This window comes from Ranitomeya imitator, chromosome 3 (assembly GCF_032444005.1).
Source record: "Ranitomeya imitator isolate aRanImi1 chromosome 3, aRanImi1.pri, whole genome shotgun sequence".
NCBI lineage: Eukaryota > Metazoa > Chordata > Amphibia > Anura > Dendrobatidae > Ranitomeya > Ranitomeya imitator.
This window is the reverse complement of record NC_091284.1, coordinates 420153291-420171465: the sequence shown is the minus strand read 5'-3', so window position 1 is coordinate 420171465 and position 18175 is coordinate 420153291. Positions and strand designations below refer to the sequence as shown.

At 45.3% G+C, this 18175-nt stretch overlaps 1 protein-coding gene across 3 annotated transcripts in view; it reads right to left on the bottom strand.

Moving 5' to 3' along the window:
* The window catches only part of BRIP1 (BRCA1 interacting DNA helicase 1), a 567171-nt gene that overhangs the window by 352303 nt on the left and 196693 nt on the right, over positions 1 to 18175 (bottom strand). The window lies entirely within an intron of this gene.

Genomic DNA, 18175 nt, shown 5'->3' with positions numbered 1-18175 from the left:
ATGGCGACAAAAAACCCTTCTTTTTATTAAAAAAAGAAGTATTTTTACTGTAAAATAGCAGCAAAACAAAAAAACTATATAAATTTAGTAGAACTGTAAATTAACAGATTTGAAAAAATCTACCTAATCACTTATATGACAGGAAAAACAGGGCAAAAATTAAAATAAGACCTAATCTTGAACTGCTGTCTATTTGTTCATACTACCTCCCAAAAATAGGAATAAGGCTCAACTAACATTTATCCTGCGTTTTCTGCTGAGCGCTTATGTCAGGGTTCCTGTGTAAATTCCCCAAAGCCGCAATTCAGACAAAACCCCAGATAGAAACACTCACTTTTGAGGCAGACTGAGTCACTTTGTACTGGTCTGTGTTCTGGCGGTTTCCCATAATTTTGGCGTCTTTTTAGAGCATAAGTATGGGCGACCAAAGATCTGTGCACGCCTAAACAGATTGATACCACTGGAGCAGAAGTCAAATGGAGTACGAAGTGTCTCCATCTGTCTCATGGTGGGAGGTTCCATAGGAGGTTTTATCTGAATCGCATTTTTGTCGGATTTAACCCCAACGTAAGTGCTCAGCGTAGAACACAAGAATGTGAACCCAGCCTTATACTAGAAGTGATCAAAAATATTATGTACCCCAAAATATTACCAATAAAAACCCTAACTCATCCCACACAAAACCAGACACACTCAGGTCTCTTCATCTGTCACTGGAACTATATGGGTTTACCATGTTACTACTAGAACAAAGACTCTGGAAACATGACATGGCTCCCGCCCCCTCAAATAAAATCCAGTGAATTCCGCACTCCCAAATCCAAATGCACCCTCCTGAGCCCCACTGTGCCTAAACCACAGTAAGCAGCCACATGTTATTATTGTAATGGAGAGAAGACACTTAATTTACGGGTGTGTATCGGCAGAAGCACAAGCTGGGCACAATGTATGGGGGCGCTACAATATATGGGAGCTCTAAACTGTATGGAGACACAATGTATGGGTGCTAGACTGGCAGATTTGCAATTTAAAAAAAAAAAAAAAGCCTGGCTTGGATGTTACAAAAGTGTCACTGCAGCTGTACATAAATTCATTGAGAGGAGCAATTTCTACAGTGGGGTCAAGTTTGTTTTTTCATCTGCTATTTTGGCACCTTCGGGGCTCCTCAAATGTCACCCAGAAACTATTATGATAAACTATGTGCTTCAAATGCCAAATAGCTCTTCTTTATCCTTAGCCCTGACGTGTGGCCTAAAAATAATTTTTTACAACATATGGGACAGAACCACATTTGGGAGAAATTGCACAAATACAAAAATTACATTTTTACCACTAAAATATCATACTTCCAAGTCTCAATGTTATAAAATTCCGTGAGGCACCTATGGGTTTAAAATACTCACTACACCCCTAAATGAATTCCTTGACGGGTCTAGTTTTCACATGTCAGAGGCTCTTCAAATGCGACACCTCGTCACTGCCCCCACTCATCACCGCAAGATAAGGTATTTTCCTTTTGATACAACCATAGGCCATTCATCACAGGCTTAAATAGCCTGCATGGATACCGGATATCAGTGTCTATACCACATACCTATTTTCTATTTGCAGTCAGTTCACTGAGGAAGGTCTGATTGACCGAAACGTTTGTATGTATAATTTTTTACTACAACACGTGGATCATATTAAAATACAACTTACGCAATTTCCTGTGTGCCAAGTTTATTCTACTAGTCAAGCACGGTTTGGGAACCTACTTGCGCACCAGTTAACAGTTGTGCTTACATCTAAATATATTTGCTCTTCAAATGCGACATGGATTTAACAATCTATCCCAGGGAAATAGCGCCCTTTCCTTTTCTAGTCCTGCCATGTGCCCAGGCAAAAGTTTTTGACCACATATGGGGTATCGTTCGTTTCGTGACAAATTTATGCAACAAATTATGGGGTCCATTTTCTCCTCTTATCCATTGTGAAAATTACAAAACATTTTTGTGAACAAAATGAAAACTTTCAATATGACAACTTAATGTTAGAAAATTCTGAGTAGTATCTGTGGGTTCAAAATGCTCACTATCCCCCTGGATAAAGTCCTTGAGGAATGTAGTTTCCAAATTGGGGTAGCATGTAGGATGTTTTCACTGCTTAGGCACATCAGGGCTCTCCAAACACTTAATGACCCCCGAAAACCATTCCATCAAAGTCTGCTTTCCAAAATGACACTCCTTCCTTTTCAAGCCCTGCCGTGAGCCTAAACAGTAGTTTTCCTCCACAGGCAGTATCGGCGTACTCAGCAGAAATTGCACTACAAATTTTGGGGTCCATTTTCTCCTGTTACCATTGTGAACTTAAAAAAAAATGGGGCTAAAAGTACATTGTTGTGGGTAAAATGTAATTTTGTATTTTCACAGCACTACGTTCTAAAATTCTGTGAAGCACTTGGGGGTTCAAGGTGCTCACTACACATCAATATACATTCCATGAGGGGTCTAGATTCCAAAATGTGGTCACTTGTGGGGGGTTTCCACTGTTTAGGCACATCTGGGGCTCTCCAAATGCGACATAGCGTCCACTTTTGATTCAAGACATTTTTGCTTTCAAAAAGTCAAATGGTGCTCCTTCCCTACTGAGCTTTTCCGTACGCCCAAACAGTAGTTTTCTCCAACCTATGAGGTATTGGCGAACTCAGGAGAAAATGGACCCCAAAATTTGTTGTGCAATTTCCCCTATTACCCTTGTTAAAATAAAAAAAAATGGGTCATGGGGGTTCAAGGTGCTCACCACACATCACCATACATTCTTTGAAGGGTCTACTTTGCAAAATTGGGTAAATTGTGGGCGATTTCCACTGTTCAGGCATATCAAGGGCTCTAGATTCCAGCCATTTTTGTGTTCAAAAAGGCAAATGGTGCTCATTCCCTTCCAAGACCTGCCATGCGTCCAAATAGTGGATTTCCCCCACATATGAGATATCGACATACTCAGGAGAAATTGCAGAACACATTTTAGAGTCCATTTTCTCACGTTACCCCTATAAAAATAACAAGTTTGGCGTTAGATTAAAATTTTTGTGAAAAAAAATGAAATGTTCAATTTTTCATTCCACATTGCTTTAGTTCCTGTGAAGCACATGAAGGGCTAATAAACTTCTTGAATGTGGTGTTGAGCATTTTGAGGGGTGCAGATTTTAGGTGTCACTTTTTTGTATTTTCTGTCATTTAGGCCCCCAAAAGTCACTTGAAATGTGATGAAGTCCTTAAAAATGGTTTTGTAAATCTTGTTAGTATAAATTAGAAATTGCTGGTCAACTTTTAACCCTTCTAACTTCCTAACAAAAAAAATGTGTAAGAAATGATGCAGATGTAAAGTAGACATGTGAACAATGTTAATTATTTTGTGTAACATAACTTTATGATTTAAGGGCATAAGTATTAAAAGTTTGAAAATTGCTAAATGTTTGAAATTTTTGCCAAATTTCCAATATTTTCACAAATAAACGCAAGACATATCGAACAAATGTTACCACTATTATGAAGTACAATATGACACGAAAAAAACAAAGTGACACTTCAGATTTCAAAACTTTGGCCTGGTCATTAAGGTCAAAATTGGCTTGGTCACTAAGGGGTTAATAGGCTCTAACATCTCTTCTTTCATGGATTGCATTCACATGATCGTTGGTAGCATCATATTGTTATAACAGGCTATAGGATGAGGAGATCAGCAATCTTCAACAGAATATAGGAGATCACATTCTTTGCCACAAAAATAGATAACAATCAGAATATATTGTCTTCACAGCCCATGCAGAAATGCAGGTACTCTGTGTCCCTTGCAGCTGCATACGAATTAGTGTGTGCTACTTCACCTACTGACTGGCCCAAGAACCTTCATAATTGGCCTACAGTGCAAAAGCAATAGCATCTACTAAATCACAGTACTAAAAAACATATTACAGATGAGAGAATAACTTTAACCAATTGATTGCACTTTCTTTCTTCAAGTAATCAAACATGATCACCCAAACATGAAAAAATCATGTTATTAACATATATTCTAATCATCCAAGGATCATACATCCAGCTGAATGTATAACCCCTTGGATTCACTCTTGCACAGGAAGTCCATCAAGCTATTCCTGTTCCCTCTTACAACTCTCTCAGCTGCAGGGGATGATTTTTATGTGGTTAGAAGATAGCTTAGGATTTTTTTACATTTCCAATTAAATATAATTGTAAGTGACCACAATATAAATCAATAGCACAAAACACTAGACATCTATTTACCCATAGAACTAAAAGTGTATTAACCACTGCTGTCGTAATCCGTTTTCACCTTCCTTACCAAGCCACATTTTTCAAGTCAGAAAGGTCAGTTTATGTGGTTATAATTTTGGAATGCTTCTTCTGATCCATGTGATTTTGAGAATATTTTGTGATACATTGTACTTTATGTTAGCGGTAAATTTTTATTATATAATCTGTGCTTATTTATGAAAATATCTGATCATAGTTTGAAAAATTCGTTATTTTTAAAATTTGAATTTTTTGCCATTAAATCAGACAGTCCTATCACAAAAAGTTAATAAATAACATACCGTATATACTCGAGTATAAGCCGAGATTTTCAGCCCAAATTTTTGGGCTGAAAGTGCCCCCCTCGGCTTATACTCGAGTCACGGTAGTGGTGGGGTCGGCGGGTGAGGGGGAGAGGGCGCTGAGGTATACTTACCTAGTCCCAGCGATCCTCGCGCTGTCCCTGCCTTCCTCCCCGTCTTCTGTGCTGCAGCGTCTTCCCCTCTTCAGCGGTCACGTGGGACCGCTCATTAGAGATATGAATAAGCGGCTCCACCTCCCATAGGGGCGGAGCCGCCTATTCATTTCTCTAATCAGCGGTGCCGGTGACCGCTGACAGGAAGATGCTGCAGCACAGAAGACGGGGAGGAAGGCAGGGACAGCGCGAGGATCGCTGGGACTAGGTAAGTATGTTATATTCACCTGTCCGCGTTCCAGCCGCTGGGCGTCGCTCCATCTTCCCGGCGCCTCCATCTTCCCGGCGTCTGCGCTCTGACTGTTCAGGCAGAGGGCGCGATGACGCATATAGTGTGCGCGGCGCCCTCTGCCTGATCAGTCAGAGCAGAGACGCCGGGAAGATGGAGGCGCCGGGACCGGACGCTGGGAGCTGCAATCAAGGGAGGTGAGTATGTGTTTTTTTTTTTTTTATTGCAGCAGCAGCAGCGGCAGCACAGATTTATGTGCAGCATCTATGGGGGCAGTATGAACGGCACACAGCACTATATGGGGGCAGTATGAACGGCACACAGCACTATATGGGGGCAGTATGAACGGCACACAGCACTATATGGGGGCAGTATGAACGGCACACAGCACTATATGGGGGCAGTATGAACGGCACACAGCACTATATGGGGGCAGTATGAACGGCACACAGCACTATATGGGGGCAGTATGAACGGCACACAGCACTATATGGGGGCAGTATGAACGGCACACAGCACTATATGGGGGCAGTATGAACGGCACACAGCACTATATGAGGCATCTGTGCAGCATCTATGGGGGCAGTATGAACGGCACACAGCACTATATGGGGGCAGTATGAACGGCACACAGCACTATATGGGGCATCTGTGCAGCATCTATGGGGGCAGTATGAACGGCACACAGCACTATATGGGGCATCTGTGCAGCATCTATGGGGCAGTATGAACGGCACACAGCACTATATGGGGCATCTGTGCAGCATCTATGGGGCAATATGAACGGTGCAGAGCACTATATGGCACAGCTATGGGGAAATAATGATCTATTTTTATTTTTGAAATTCACCGGTAAATGCTACATTTCCACCCTAGGCTTATACTCGAGTCAATAAGTTTTCCCAGTTTTTTGTGGCAAAATTAGGGCGGTCGGCTTATACTCGAGTATATACGGTATACCATATGTCTACTTACCTCAGTTTCATATACAAAACATCCTTTTATTTTGTTAATATGTTAGAAGGTTTAACCCCTTTACCCCCAAGGGTGGTTTGCACGTCAATGATCGGGCCAATTTTTACAATTCTGACCACTGTCCCTTTATGAGGTTATAACTCTGAAACGCTTCAACGGATCCTGGTGATTCTGACATTGTTTTCTCGTGACATATTGTACTTCATGATAGTGGTAATATTTCTTTGATAATACCTGCGTTTATTTGTGAAAAAACGGAAATTTGGCGAAAATTTTGAAAATTTTGCAATTTTCCAACTTTGAATTTTTACGCAATTAAATCACAGAGATATGTCACACAAAATACTTAATAAGTAACATTTCCCACATGTCTACTTTACATCAGCACAATTTTGGAACCAACATTTTTTTTTGTTAGGGAGTTATAAGGGTTAAAAGTTAACCAGCAATTTCTCATTTTTACAACACCATTTTTATTTAGGGACCACATCTCATTTGAAGTCATTTTGAGGGGTCTATATGATAGAAAATACCCAAATGTGACACCATTCTAAAAACTGCACCCCTCAATGTGCTCAAAACCACATTCAAGAAGTTTATTAACCCTTCAGGTGTTTCACAGGAATTTTTGGAATGTTTAAATAAAAATGAACATTTAACTTTTTTTCACAAAAAATTTACTCCAGCTCCAATTTGTTTTATTTTACCAAGGGTAACAGGAGAAAATGGACCCCAAAAGTTGTTGTACAATTTGTCCTGAGTACGCCGATACCCCATATGTGGGGGTAAACCACTGTTTGGGCACATGACAGAGCTCGGAAGCGAAGGAGGGCAATTTGACTTTTTTTTTTTTTTTTTACCAATAAATTTTTATTGAGATATTGCATGTCAAACAACACATCAGAAAACTTCAGGAAGAGGAGGGGAAGGAAGGGAGAGAAGGGCAAATGGGGAGGGAAGGGGGATGAAGGGAAAAATCAAGTGCATAATACTTGAAGACCACAACATAATCAGTATAAAATACATAATTACAGTGTCAGAAACAGCAAAAAGTTAAAGAAACATACATTTTAAATGAGGGTAAGAGCAGACTGAGAGATGTATGCCGAGGACACCCAGGGGTCCCACCATGAGAGGACCTTAGTTTTCCTCGATAAACCCTGAGCCATAATAACCTCATAGCAGAAGTGTAAATCGATCTTGGAGATCAGTTCGGCTCTGGAAGGGGGATCCGAGGACTTCCAATGTTTCGCAAAACATTGTCTGGCGGCAACTAGGACATTAGAGACTATGGGCCGGAGAGGAGAGGGGAGATCAATGAGGGAAATGCCAAGGACAGCGAGCTGACCACTCAGCGCACGGGGGAGACGAGTCAGATCGGCAATCAATGCCTCCACCTCGCGCCAGAAAGCCTGAATCTGCGGGCACGACCACCAGACATGAGAGGAGGACCCCAAGGCGCCACACCCCTTCCAACAAAGAGGAGAAGAAGACGGGGAAAACTTCGCCAAGTGGACAGGGGTAAGGTACCAATGCAGCTGAATTTTTTTCACCTGTTCCAAGTGGCCAAGGCATGAGGAGAACTTAGAGGGATGTACCATTGCAAACTGCCAATCCTCCAGGGAGGCCTCAAAGCCCAGCGAGGACTCCCAGGAAGTCATAAAAGGAAACTTGTCAGTAGTACAATAGGATATGAGGGCTTTATAGATAATGGAGATGCCATGGGGCAATATAGTGGCCGGTCTGAAGAATCTATGAGCCGGGTCCTCTGTCAAAGGCGGGGGTGCCCCGAACGACCGACATGACCTGAGGAAGCTACGGAGCTGAAGGTATTGGAAAAAGTCAGAATTAGTAAGGGAGAATCTCCCTGAGAGGTCCTCAAACGACAGAAGGCCATCTGAGCCGAATAGGTCCGCCACCCGGAGCACCCAGCGACCTCTCCAGGAGGAAAGAGAAATGTGCCCGATAGCATACTCCAAAGCCTGCAAAGAGACATAATCATACATAAACACCAGATGGGAGGTGCTAAGCAGCGACCAAAGTTTAGAAGCATTCCTAATAGAACAGAGGCAAGGACCCACAATAGTAACCCGAAGCAGCTGAAGCTCTAAGAGCAATTTAAGCGAGTGTTTGGGGGCAAAGTGAGATTCAATAAGAAACCAGGGTAAACATGAGTTCCCCTCCCACCATATTTTAAGGGGTTCAAGGATCGCCGCCCTATAGTAAGACTGCACCGCAGGAGCGCCCAGCCCACCCACAAAATACGGTAGGGACATAATCCGACGCCTGACCCTGTGAGGCTTCTTGTTCCAAATAAACCGATCTATAAGTGATTGAAAGGCTGAAATAAACTTCGAGGGGATAAAAAGGAGGAGGCAACGGAAAAGATACATAATTTTAGGTAGGAATAGCATTTTAGCAGTTTGTATGCGGGCCATCCATGAGAGCGACGCATTTGATAAGTGATCCATGCCCTTCCTGACCTCCGCAAGAGTTTCCTCACAATTTGCACGAACTATATTGTCTAGCCTAGTTATCCTGATACCTAGGTACGTAAAGCCCAGGGGAGCCCAAATGAATGCGTATTGAGATTGAATTTGGATTTGAAGGGGGGGTGGGAGAAAAAGGGGAAAAATTGTGGATTTGGTCAAATTAAGTTTGTAATATGAAACCGCCGAGAACTCAGTTAAAATGGAGGTGATCGCGTTCAGCGAGGTTAAAGGTGAGGTGCAGGTCAGGACCACGTCGTCGGCATAGAGACCAATTTTGTGTTCAGTTCCCCCCACCCCAATTCCCCTTAAGTCCGCACTCTGCCTGACCATGGCAGCCAAAGGCTCCATGACCAGAGCAAAGATAGGGGAGAGGGGGCAACCCTGACGCGTACCATTCCGAATGGGAAATGTCCGAGACCTAAATCCCACCGATCGAACCGACGCACAGGGGTTGGAATATAATGCCATAACCGCTTTACCAATTTGCCCGGTGATCCCAAATTTCTCCAGTGTGAGTTCAATATATCCCCAGTGCACCCTGTCAAACGCTTTTTCCGCATCAAGCGACAGAAATACACTGGGGAGGCCCCCCCTTTCCACCACATCTAAAAGGTCTATCAGGCGCCTGGTGCCATCCCTGGTCTGTCTGCCAGGAACAAACCCAACTTGATCGGGGTGAATGAGGCTAGGGAGAACCGAGAATAATCTGTTGGCCCAGATTTTTGCATAAATCTTAACGTCGCAGTTTAAGAGTGCTATCGGGCGGAAGTTTCCCGGAGATGTTGGGGGTTTCCCTTGTTTGGGGAGAGTCGCTATGGAAGCCTCCAACCCCTCAGCCCTAATACTGCCTGCCGACAACCAATTATTAAAAAGGCGCAGAAGATAAGGGGAGAGGGCAGAAAAGAACTGGGCATAGTAAAGAAAAGAAAAGCCGCCATCTGGCCCAGGGGAGGAACCCTTATTGGCCTCTCTGACAATCTGCGAGAGCTCAGACTCGACAATGGGGGAGTTTAGGAAAGAGAGCTGCTCCGGGGTGACCGAGGGGAGATTAGCCCTCTCCAAGAATGCCAAAATTGACTCCCGCGAAGGCTGGGGAATCCCTGGGTCAGACCCAGGGTCATAGAGAGAGGAATAATAAGATGCAAACTCCTCAGCAATATGAATAGGGTTGCGCACCTGGGAACCGTCAGGCCTGAGCAAGAATGGGATCTTGGATTGAGCCTCTCTCTTCCTAACACGTCTAGCCAGAACAGCACCCGCTCGATCCCCCATTGTATAAAATTTAGCTCTGGTTTTCCTCAGGGCCTTCTCAGCTTTATGGAGGAGTAAGTTGCGGACATGCATGCGAGCTTTAGAAAGATCAGAGAGCAGCGCTGGAGTAGGGGATAGTTTGTGAGCAGACTCCAGATTAATTAATTCATCTAGGGCAGATTGGAGAGCTGCATTATACTTCCTATTTGCCGTTGCCGCCAGCTTAATGAAACAACCCCTAATTACCGCCTTGTGGGCAAACCAAAGGGTGTCGTCACATATGTCAGGAGTATCATTAGAGGCAAAAAATTCCCGCAAGGCCTCCTCTATACACTGAGAGTTGGATTGGTCAGCAAGGAGATGGGCGTTGAGACGCCAGTGCGCGGGTGGCCTGATGGCCAAGGGGTCTTTTAGGGTAAGGGACACCGGAGCATGGTCCGACCAGGTGATGCTGCCTATATCTGCTGAAATGCAGTGAGGAAGAGCCACGTCATTCACCAGCACAAAATCAATCCTGCTATAGGAACCGTGCCTGGGAGACAAGAACGTGTAATCTCTCTCGCCGCAGTGCAGATATCTCCAGACATCATGTAGGTTGAAAGAGTTAGTTAGAGGTCCCGCCTCACATCTTGACAGGGAGGAGGCAGAGCAGTCCAGATCTCTAGACATTGGGGCATTGAAATCACCAGCAATCAGTTTGTGACCGTGTTGGATATCATGTAGAATTTTGAAAACCCCCTCCAGAAATTTAAGCTGCCCTACATTAGGGACATAGATCGAGGCAATGGTGTAGGGGGCATTATTGATAAGGCATAGAACCACAATGAATCTACCCAGCGGATCCGCTATAGAGCGAACCAGCTGAAAGGAGTTGGCCCTCCTAAAGAAAATGGCTACTCCCGCCTTTTTTGACGGACCATTGGCAAAAAATTGATGCGGGTATAAACCTGAGTGCATTCTGGGATTATCACATTCCAGCAAGTGCGTTTCCTGAAGACACAAAATATCATGACGGGATTTGCCCAACTGACGCCATACAACAGACCTCTTGCCCGGAGAGTTGAGACCATTAACATTAATTGAATACAACGAAATACTCATAATGAGGGCATGTAAACAGTTTTACAATCTTCTAGACACCAATAACCTGCGTAAAAGAATTGAAGACATGTGGCCAGTAAACCAGAGCATAAGTAGAGGGAGACCGGGTGAAGGGAAGAAAAAAAAGGGGAGGAGACAAACAAGACACACAACAAATAAACCAGTGGACCGAGGCCCATTCAGGGATACCCTGAGTCCTAAAGGTGAGAATCAGAAAAACAGTTCACCTATGGGGCAAACAAATGCTGCAGATCTTCTCAAAAGAGGAACCAGCGCAGCTTAAAAAAAGGAAAACAAAGTAAATCCGTGCGGGAAAATAGCCAGGAACCATAGATGCAGTGGGCTCAGGCCACCTCCCAGTCCGGTGTAATGCGGGCCCTGAGGCCTCCGCCAGCCCCAGTCTTTGGAAGGGTCACGGAGACCGGAGAGTCAGGAGTTGAGAGTCCCCATTTGGAGAGAGCAGTAGCTGCGTGGGACGGAGTCAGGCAGGTGGTGATCGATCCATCTTTACGGATGAGAAGCTTGGTAGGAAACCCCCAGCAATACAGGATGCCCTTCTCTCTGAGGATAGTAGTATAGGGGGCAAAGCCCCTCCGGAGGGCCAAAGTCCCCGGGGAGAGATCTGGAAAGACAGAGATGCGTGCAAATCTTTCAGGAAGAGCTGGGTTCTTCCTTAAAGCCTGGAGAAAATCTTCCTTCATTTCGTAGAAGTGTATGCGTGCCAGCACATCTCTTGGGACGGAGGGCCCCAGGCCAGACGGTTTAGGGATCCTGTGCACACGGTCAATTATAATATCCTTTGGAGCAAACTGAGGGAGAGCTGCAGCCATAAAATCCTGCAAAAATAGCTTCAAATCCCCTGCCAGGACAGATTCCTCAATGCCTCTGAGTTTAATGTTATTTCTCCTGGACCTATCTTCCAGGTCCAGGGCTTTAGAGTGGGTTTTAGTGGCCAGGGTTTGCAGGGTCTCATGAGCGTCCCAGAGTTCGTTATGAGAAGAGACCAGCTCCGCCATCTTGCGCTCCAAGCGGTCAGTGTGATTACCCAGCTCCACTACCTCCCCTCTTAATTCAGCCAGCATAGTGTGCATATCCTCTTGGATGGAGGATCTGAGGTCTCCAAGTAAGCCCTTGAGGAGAGCGGCAGTCACCGGACCGTCAGCCGAATCCGACGCTGTACCGCCTGAATGCAACGCTGCTCCTCCTGAATGCGACGCTGCTCCGCCTGAATGCGACGCTGCACCACCTAATTGCGACGCTTGGGCGTTGCGTTGTGAAGAGCGGGAAGGCCTGGGGGAGGACGGCGCCATCTAGGATTTGGGCGATGGCTGTGGGGTGGCCGCAAAGAAATCAGGAATTCTCCTGGAGGGATCACGGGCGCCAGCTTTGGATTTCCCCATACACTCAACACCGCACCGGGAACCGATACCGATATCGTGGAGGTGAGCGAAGACGCCGGAGAGGTAGATATGAGCCGCTTTAAGGTTCCTGGCCGCGGAGCTCCCGCTCTGTGGGACCTACTCCATCGGCAGATAGGCCACGCCCCCCGGCAATTTGACTTTTCAATGCAAAATTGACAGGAATTGAGATGGGACGCCATGTTGCGTTTGGAGAGCCACTGATGTGCCTAAACATTGAAACCCCCCACAAGTGACACCATTTTGGAAAGTAGACCCCCTAAGGAACTTATCTGGATGTGTCGTGAGCACTTTGACCCACCAAGGGCTTCACAGAAGTTTATAATGCAGAGCCATAAAAATAAAACGAAATTTTTTTCCCACAAAAATTATTTTTTAGCCCCCAGTTTTGTATTTTCCCTAGGGTAAAAGGAGAAATTGGACCCCAAAAGTTGTTGTCCAATTTGTCCTGAGTACGCTGATACCCTATATGTGGCGGGGAACCACCGTTTGGGCGCATGGGAGGGCTCGGAAGAGAAGGAGCGCCATTTGGAATGGAGACTTAGATGGAATGGTCTGCAGGCGTCACATTGCGTTTGCAGAGCCCCTAATGTACCTAAACAGTAGAAATCCCCCACAAGTGACACTATTTTGGAAAGTAGACCCCCTAAGGAACTCATCTAGATGTGTTGTGAGAGCTTTGAACCCCCAAGTATTTCACTACAGTTTATAACGCAGAGCCGTGCAAATAAAAAAAAAAAAATTTCCACAAAAATTATATTTTAGCCCCCAGTTTTGTATTTTTCCAAGGGTAACAGGAGAAATTGGACCCTAAATGTTGTTGTCCAATTTGTCCTGAGTACGCTGATACACGATATGTGGGGGGGAACCACCGTTTGGGCGCATGGGAGAGCTCGGAAGGGAAGGAGCATCATTTGGAATGCAGACTTAGATGGATTGGTCTGCAGGCGTCACATTGCGTTTGCAGAGCCCCTAATGTACCTAAACAGTAGAAACCCCCCACAAGTGCCCCCGTATTGGAAACTAGACCCCCCAAGGAACTTATCTAGATGTGTTGTGAGAACTTTTAACCCCCAAGTGTTTCACTACAGTTTATAACGCAGAGCCGTGAAAATAAAAAATCATTTTTTTTTCCCACAAAAATTATTTTTTAGCCCCCAGTTTTGTATTTTCCCAAGAATAACAGGAGAAATTGGACCCCAAAAGTTGTTGTCCAACTTGTCCTGAGTACGCTGATACCCAATATGTTGGGGTAAACCCCTGTTTTGGCACACGGGAGAGCTTGGAAGGGAAGGAGCACTGTTTTACTTTTTCAACGCAGAATTGGTTGGAATTGAGATCGGAACGCCATGTCGCGTTTGGAGAGCCCCTGATGTGCCTAAACAGTGGAAACCCCCCAATTATAACTGAAACCCTAATGCAAACACACCCCTAACCCTAATCCCAACGGTAACTCTAACCACACCTCTAACCCAGACACACCCCTAACCCTAATCCCAACCGTAAATGTAATCCAAACTCTAACCCTAACTTTAGGCCCAACCCTAACCCTAACTTTAGCCCCAACCCTAACTGTAGCCTTAACCCTAATCCTAGCCCTAACCCTAACCTTAACCCTAGCCCTAACCCTAGCCCTAATGGGAAAATGGAAATAAATACATTTTTTTAATTTTTCCCTTACTAAGGGGGAGATGAAGGGGGGTTTGATTTACTTTTATAGCGGGTTTTTTAGCGGATTTTTATGATTGGCAGCCGTCACACACTGAAAGACGCTTTTTATTGCAAAAAATATTTTTTGCGTTACCACATTTTGAGAGCTATAATTTTTCCATATTTGAGTCCACAGAGTCATGTAAGGTCTTGTTTTTTGCGGGACGAGTTGACGTTTTTATTGGTAAAATTTTCGGGCACGTGACATTTTTTGATCGCTTTTTATTCCGATTTTTGTGAGGCAGAATGACGGAAAACCAGCTATTCATGAATTTCTTTTGGGGGAGGCGTTTATACTGTTCCGCGTTTGGTAAAATGGATGAAGCAGTTTTATTTTTCGGGTCAGTACGATTACAGCGACACCTCATTTATATTATTTTTTTATGTTTTGGCGCTTTTACACGATAAAAACTATTTTATAGAAAAAATAATTATTTTGACATCGCTTTATTTCTGAGGACTATAACTTTATTATTTTTTTGGTGATCATGCTGTATGGCGGCTCGTTTTTTGGCGGGACAAGATGACGTTTTCAGCGGTACCATGGATATTTATATCTGTCTTTTTGATTGCGTGTTATTCCACTTTTTGTTCGGTGGTATGATAATAAAGCGTTGTTTTTTGCCTCGTTTTTGTTTGTTTTTTCCTACTGTGTTTACTGAAGGGGTTAACTGGTGGGCCAGTTTTATAGGTTGGGTTGTTACGGACGCGGCGATACTAAATATGTGTACTTTTATTGTTTTTTTTTATTTAGATAAAGAATTTTTTTTTTTCATTATTTATGAATTTTTTTTTATTGTTTTTTTTTTTTACACATTTAGAATTTTTTTTTTTTTTTACTGTTTTACTTTGTCCCAGGGGGGGACATCACAGATCGGTGATCTGACAGTTTGCACAGCACTCTGTCAGATCACCGATCTGTCTCAGAGCACTGCAGGCTTCACAGTGCCTGCTCTGAGCAGGCTCTGTGAAGCCACCTCCCTCCCTGCAGGACCCGGACGCCGCGGCCATCTTGGATCCGGGGCCTGCAACGAGGAAGGAGGTAGGAGACCCTCGTAGCAATGAGATCACATCGCATTGCTGCGGGGGGCTCAGGGAAGCCCGCAGGGAGCCCCCTCCCTGCGCGACGCTTCCCTGCACCGCCGGCACATCGCGATCATGTTTTATCGCGGTGTGCCGGGGGTTAATACACATATGTGGCCAGAATGTACTGTTTCGACGCACGGCAGAGTTTAGAAAGTAGGGGCATGTTATGATCTCGTGGTTTAGGAGCAACATGGGACGAGCTCTGAAGGAAGTGGTACCTGTACTTACCGCAGTCCCTAAGCTCAACACAACACTAGAAGTAGCCGTGGGATGCTCCTGACACTCCCTAGGCACCTCGTCACAGCCTGAGAACTAACTACCCCTAAAGATAGAAACAGGAAAACTATCTTGCCTCAGAGAAAATCCACAAAGGATAGATAGCCCCCCACAAGTAATGACTGTGAGTGGAGAGGGAAAAGACATACACAGAATGAAACTAGGATGAGCACAGGAGGCCAGTCTAGCTAGACAGATAGGACAGGATGGAATACTGTGCGGTCAGTATAAAACACTACAAAAAATCCACAGAGTTTACAAAAATCTCCACACTGACTAAAGGTGTGGAGGGTAAATCTGCTTCCCAGAGCTTCCAGCTACACAGAATTAATTCATACTGACAAGCTGGACAAACATAGAAAGCACAGAACGGATAAGTCCACAACCTGTGCACAGACAAGAGCAAGCAAGGACTTAGCTTTGCTGAACTGGTCAGGATAACAGGGAAATCCAAAGAGATGTGAATCCAACCAGGAACCATTGACAAGTGGCACAAGCTGAAGGAAAGAGCCAGGCTAAATAGCCGAGCAAAATAGACAATCAGTGGAAGCAGCTGCTGACTGCTAAATCCAAGGAGCAGCCATTCCACTTAAAACCACCGGAGGGAGCCCAAGAGCAGAACTCACAAAAGTGCCACTTACAACCACCGGAGGGAGCCCAAGAGCGGAATTCACAACAGGGGCACTACTTGACTTTTGGAGCGCAGACTTTCCTGGAGTAGTTTACTAAGCCAATTTGCAGTGCCACTAGTGTGGTACAAAGGTTAAAGCTCCTAAAAAGTGACCCGATTGTATATATACACATTCTGCCTTGGTGAGCTTGTCCAGAGAGAGACGCTTCAGTAAATACCAGTACTTTTTTTCTCCCTTAAATCTCTTAAATGTTTTTTTGTTTTATTTTCAAAGTGCTTTTTCATTCTTGCCCATTAACAGGATTTTAGAAGTGTAATTCCAGCATTTTTGGGGTGCCTTTTTTTACTGCCATTTTTCAGACTTTTTAGAACAAAACAAAAACTTCTGTGATCATGCAGGCAAAATGTTTAACCCCTTAGCGACCGCCGATACGCCTTTTAACGGCGGCCACTAAGGGTACTTAAATCACAGCGCCGTTAATTAACGGCGCTGTGGAAAAAGTGAATAGCGCCCCCCAGAGGCCGATTTTCTCCGGGGTCTCTGCTGCCGGGGGTAGCCGAGACCCCAGAGAACATGATTCGGGGGGTTTTTAACCCACCCCGCATTTGCGATCGCCGGTAATTAACCGTTTACCGGCGATCGCAAAAAAAACCCAAAAAAAACGCGATCTCTTTTTAATTTCTCTGTCCTCCGATGTGATTGCAGAGAAAAGGGGTCCCAGGTGGCCCCCCAATACTTACCTAGCTCCCCCGGTGCTTCTCGTGTCTCCCGGTGGGCGCCGCCATCTTCAAAATGGCGGGCGCATGCGCAGTGCGCCCGCCGGCCGGCCCCAGGAGAATCTTTGGGGTCTCGGCTGCCGGGGGTAACCGAGACCCCAAAGAGCATGATCGGGGTCGGTTTTACCGACCCCTGTTTTGCGATCGCCGGTAATTAATTGTTTACCGGCGACCGCAAAAAAAAAAAGTAAAGTGTAATTCTCTGTCCTCTGATGTGATCGCACATCAGAGGACAGAGAAATAGGGGGATTCGGAGACCCTACAATACTCACCTGTGTCCCTGGATCCTCTTGCTGCTCCTCCTGGCCGCCGGCAGAAGAAAATGGCGGGCGCATTTGCAGTGCGCCCGCCATCTGTCTCCATCTGCCGGCCGGCAGGAGAACAGCAGTTGGGGCTAAAATAAGGGGTAGGGTTAGGGGTAGGGTTAGGGGTAGGGTTAGGGATAGGGTTAGGGGTAGGGTTAGGGGTAGGGTTAGGGCTAGGGTTAGGGCTAGGGTTGGGGCTAAATTTAGGGTTAGGGTTGGGGCTAAATTTAGGGTTAGGGTTGGGGCTAAATTTAGGGTTAGGCTTCTTTCACACTTACGTCGGTACGGGGCTGTCGCAATGCGTTGGCCCGACATACCGACGCACGTTGTGAAAATTGTGCACAACGTGGGCAGCAGCTGTAGTTTTTCAACGCATCCGCTGCCCAATCTATGTCCTGGGGAGGAGGGGGCGGAGTTACGGCCACGCATGCGCGGTCAGAAATGGCGGATGCGACGTACAAAAAAAACGTTTCATTGAACGTTTTTTTGTGCCGACGGTCCGCCAAAACACAACTGATCCAGTGCACGACGGACGCAACGTGTGGCCATCCGTCACGATCCGTCGGTAATACAAGTCTATGGGCAAAAAACGCATCCTGCGGGCACATTTGCAGGATCCGTTTCTTGTTCAAAACGACGGATTGCGACGGAATGCCAAACGACGCAAGTGTGAAAGTAGCCTTAGGGCTAGGGTTAGGGTTGGGGCTAAAGTTAGGGCTAGGGTTGGGGCTAAAGTTAGGGTTAGAGCTGGGATTAGGGTTAGGGTTTGGATTAGGGTTGGTATTAGGGTTAGGGTTGGCATTAGGGTTACGCTTGGGATTAGGGTTAGGTTTGGGTTGAGATTAGGTTTAGGGGTGTGTTGGATTTAGGGTTTTGATTAGGGTTATGGTTAGGGTTGACATTAGGGTTGTTTTGGGGTAAGGGTTGTGAGTATGGTTAGGGTTAGTGATTAGGATTATGGATCAGGTTGGGATTAGGGTTAGGGGTGTGTTGGGGTTAGGGTTGGAGCTAGAATTGGGGGGTTTCCACTGTTTAGGTACATCAGGGGGTCTCCAAACACGACAGCCAATTTTGCGCTCAAAAAGTCAAATGGTGCTCCCTCCCTTCTGAGCTCTGCCGTGCACCCAAACAGTGGGTTACCCCCACATATGGGG